The following is a 4,842-nucleotide window of genomic DNA, read 5'->3' on the forward strand; positions in this document are numbered from 1 at the left end:
AGTGAGCAGAGATCATGCCACTGCACTCCAGACTGGGCAACAGAGCCAGACTCTGTCTCAAAAAAATAATAATAGTAAATTTAAAAATAAATAGGCTGGCACAGTGGCTCATGCCTGTAATTCCAGCACTTTGGGAGGCTGAGGCAGGTGGATCACCTGAGGCCAGCAATTCAAGACCAGCCTGGTCAACATGGCGAAACTCCGTCTCTACTGAAAATACAAAAATTAGCTGGACTTGGTGGCATGCGCCTGTAATCCCAGCTACTTAGAAGGCTAAGGCAAGAAAATTGCTTGAACCCCAGAGGCAGAGGTTGCAGTGAGCCAAGATTGTGCCATTGCACTCCAGCCTGGGCAACAGAGCAAGACTGTCTCAAAAACAAAAACAAAAACAAAAATTAAAAAATATAAAGCAGCAGGAGGTCTCACAAGGAATGGTGACAATTTTGAGAAGACTGCCCTAGAGCAGTGATTTCATCTGTGCTCCCTGCCTGCTGCTGGGCCCTCAAGTTCTGATTATCCATTGCTGGAATCTGAATATTCCAAGTGCCTTCAATTTCCATTTGACCCTTGACAAAGGATTATTGTGCATGGGGAGTTATTACAGGCCACCAAAATTTGGTTTTCAAATAGAATTAGCATTTGAGGAGTGTTTACTGGGCACAGTCAGATTTCTGCCAAGAAGTTTGGTTGCCATGCAGCCTTGCAGACTTTCTGCTGTGTATGCCCAAGTGGAGATAGTTTTACCCCTATTAAGACTGACAATGGGGGAGATGATAGGACCATAGAGTCTTTGGCTCTACCTAAATAGGCCAATTAAATAAAATCATGGGGCCAGGCACATTGGCCTGTTCCTATAATCCCAGCACTTTGGGTGGCTGAGGCAGGAAGATCGCTTGAACCCAGGATTTGAGACCAGCCTGGGCAACATAGCAAGATCCTATCTCTAAAAAAATTTTTTTTAATTGGCTGGGCAAGTTGGCCCATGTCTGTAGTCCTAGCTGCTTGGGAGGCTGAGGCAGGAGGATCGATTGAGCCCAGGAGTTTGAGGTAGCAGTAAGCTATGACTGTGCAACTGTACTGCAGCCTGGGCAACAGAGTGAGACCCTGTCTCTAAAAAAAAAAGAAAAAGAAAAATTGTGAGCCCTGGCCCCTACAGCATAATCCAGCCCACTGCCTTGGTGATGCTAGTTGATACTTAGTAGCTCTCTCCTGGGTGGGAAAGGGCTGCAGCTTCTCCCAGCTCCCTGTGGTATGGCATGGGTGTGTCTCTTGGAGTCAGCTCCAAGACTGCCCGTCCCTCTAGGAAGCCACAGGGCACAAGCTCAGGTCCCATATGCTCTGCTGGTAGCTTCTATCATGTGGGATGTCAGAGGGATTAGGACCTTGATGTCAATTGGTGTTGGCCAGGAAGTATAGCAAGTTGTATTTCACCCTCAACCCCAGAAAGACTTTGGACTGATTCTTCTCTGCAGGTCCTAGAAGCTTATGGCATGATTCAGGGTATTGGCCTCAACATTTACCACCTCTACTCACCCTGGTAGAAGGCACCAGGGGCATTACACTACTGTCACGAGCAACCTGTTCCGAAGATACCAGTTCAATGTGGTCACCTGGGTAAGTGGTTGGTGAGGTGGGATGTGGGATGGTGGAGCCTGTATCCTATAATCTGGAGATAAATATTATAGATAATGCTTCTCTCTACCTTTACAACTAGTCCGGTCCACCATCGTCTCTTGCCTGGACCATTACAATCTACCTCTAATTTGGAGATTCCTGATTCCATCCTTGTTCTCCTATAGTCTTTTTCCTCTTGCAGCAGCCTTTATTTATTTATTTATTTATTATTTTATTTATTTTTTTTTTTCAGACATAGTCTCACTGTGTCTCCCAGGCTGGAGTGCAGTGGCACGATCTTGGCCCAGCACCCAGCATTTTTGGAGGCTGAGGCAGGAAGATTGCTTAAGCTCAGGAATTCCAGACCAGCCTGGTCCATAGCAAGTCCCCAACTTTAAAAAAGCAAAATTCAAAATAAATTAATAAATAATAAAGGAGTCAGACTCCTGAGGTTCATATTCCAGCTTTACCCTAGGTAACCATGCACTACGACACCGCCTCTCTGAGCTTCAGTGCCTTCATCTGTGAAATGGGATGACAGCAGTACATAGGGTAGAGGATCTTCATGAGGGTTAAATGAGATAAAGTATGTAAAATACCCAATGTCTAGTGTAGAGGAAGATTTTGTTGTTGTCGTTTTGAGACAAAGTCTCGCTCTGGTGCCCAGGCTGGTCTGGAATTCCTGAGCTCAAGCAATCTTCCTGCCTCAGCCTCCAAAAATGCTGGGTGCTGGGATCACAGGCATGACCTACTGCATGCTGCACCCAGCCTCTTTTTTTTTATTTTTACTTTTTTTAGAGACAGGATCTCACTCTGTTGCCCAGGTTGGACTGCAGTAGTGCCATCACAGTTCACTGCAGCCTCAAAACTCGTGGGCTCAAGGGATCCTTCTGCCCCAGCCTCCCGAGTAGCTGGGACTAGAGGCATACACTACTATGCTCAGCTAATTAGAAGTCTGACTCCTGAGCCCAGACTGTAGTACTCAAGGTACCTCATTCTGGCCTCCCTGGAAGCATCCTTGGGGCCAGTTTTCCGTGCTGAGGCAATCTTGGACTGGGGACAGCACAGTCTTGAACCTGAAAGGGATCAAGGTGGTGGGATGCTCAGGTGGTGGAAATTAGGGACAGGCAGCACTTCCCCAGGGTCCTCTATCCAGGGCAGGTACACCCTGGGCCCTACTTCTTAGGAACATTGGATGGCAATGGAGGCAGAAAGGAAGGCATGCAGAAGGGCCTTACTGCCTCTCCTCTTTCCACCTCACTTTTCCTGGGTTACTCTCCCTGAGAACCCTCATTTGGAGTACAGTGTGGACGAGGGGCTACTGTGACTCAGAACAGTTCCAAGTGGAAATGACTTAGAGATCATCCTAGCCAATTCTTCTGTTTTACAGAAAGATTCTGAGACTTAGAGAGGAAGAAAGACTTGGTCTATATGGGAATGGCATGAGCAAAGGTGTAATTGCTTCATCATGGGTTCTTCCTGCCTGTTGCACAAACAAAATCAGTTCACTGAGACTGTGATATTGCAGGAGAGAGTTTTATTAACTCAAGGCTGGTCGTGCAGTAGTTGGAGTTATTACTCAAATCAGTGTCTCTGAGAAGTCAGAGGCTGGGCTTTTTATGAACAAGTTGGTGGGCAGGGGGCAGGGAATCAGTTGGAGATAGCACAGAAGTGTAGAAAATGGGCCTTCTGTACTGAGTCTGCCTCCAGGTGGGGCCACAGGACTGGTTGAGGCATGAGTCACAGGTTGGGGCAGGATAGCCAGTTGCCAAAAAATCTGGGGAAAAAAAAAATCTGGGCCAAGAACGATGTCTCATGCCTGTAATCCCAGCACTTTGGGAGGCCGAGGTGGTCGGATCACGAGGTCAGGAGTTTGAGACCAGCCTGACCAACATGGTGAAACCCTGTCTCTACTAAAAATACAAAAACTAGCTGGGCATGGTGGCACACTCTTGTAATCCCAGCTACTCAGGAGGCTAAGGCAGGAGAATCTCTTGAACCTGGGAGGTGGAGGTTGCAGTGAGCCAAGATCGCACCACTGCACTCTAGCCTGGGCGACAGAGGGAGACTCCGTCTCAAGAAAAAAGAAATCTCAAAAGACAAATCTTAAATTTCACAAGTAATGTTATCTATAGGAGCAAGAGGAAGTCACAAATCCTGTGCCCTCTGGCCACATGACTGCTGAGCATAAGGGATTATAGAAACTATGCTTACATTTAGCAGAACTCGGGCCCGTCCCATACTCCTAATCTTGTGGACTTTCATTAGTCCTTTTTTGCTTTTTGTGTTTTTTTGTGTGTGTTTTTTGTTTTTTGTTTTTTTTGAGACAAAGTTCTGCTCTGTCTAGGCTGAAGTGCAATGGCATAATCACAGCTCACTGCCTCAAACCATCTTCCTACCTCAGCCTCCCAAGTAGCTGGGACTAGAGGTGTGCACCACCACATATTGCTAATTTTTTATTTAAAAAGTTTCTTTCTTTTCTTTCTTTTTTTTTTGAGATGGAGTTTCACTCTGTCACCCAGGTTGGAGTGCAGTTGCGTGATCTCTGCTCACTGCAACCCCTGGCTCCCAAGTAGCTTAGATTACAGGCATCTACCGTCATGCCCAGCTCATTTTTGTATTTTTAGTAGAGACGGGGTTTCACCATGTTGGCCAAGCTGGTCTCGAACTCCTGATCTCAGGCGATCCACCTGCCTCAGCCTCCCAAAGTGCTGGGATTACAGGTGTGAGCCACCATGCCCAGCCTAGAGGGGGTTAGTTTTAAAGGAGGACTATTATCATCCTTGCTTTCAAATTAAACCATTAATATCAGGGCATGGTGGCTCACGCCTGTAATCCTAACATTTTGCCAGGCCAAGATGGGAAGATCGCTTGAGGCCAAGAGTTCGAGACCAGCCTAGTCAACATAGTGAGACCGGCCGGGCGCGGTGGCTCAAGCCTGTAATCCCAGCACTTTGGGAGGCCGAGGCGGGCGGATCACGAGGTCAGGAGATCGAGACCATCCTGGCTAACATGGTGAAACCCCGTCTCTACTAAAAAAAATACAAAAAACTAGCCGGGCGTGGTGGCGGGCGCCTGTAGTCCCAGCTACTCGGAGGCTGAGGCAGGAGAATGGCCTGAACCTGGGAGGCGGAGCTTGCAGTGAGCCGAGATCGCGCCACTGCACTCCAGCCTGGGTGACACAGCGCGAGACTCCGTCTCAAAAAAAAAAAAAAAAAAAAAAAAAAA

The sequence above is a fragment of the Papio anubis genome, chromosome 18, assembly GCF_008728515.1.
Source record: "Papio anubis isolate 15944 chromosome 18, Panubis1.0, whole genome shotgun sequence".
NCBI classification, from domain to species: Eukaryota; Metazoa; Chordata; class Mammalia; order Primates; family Cercopithecidae; genus Papio; species Papio anubis.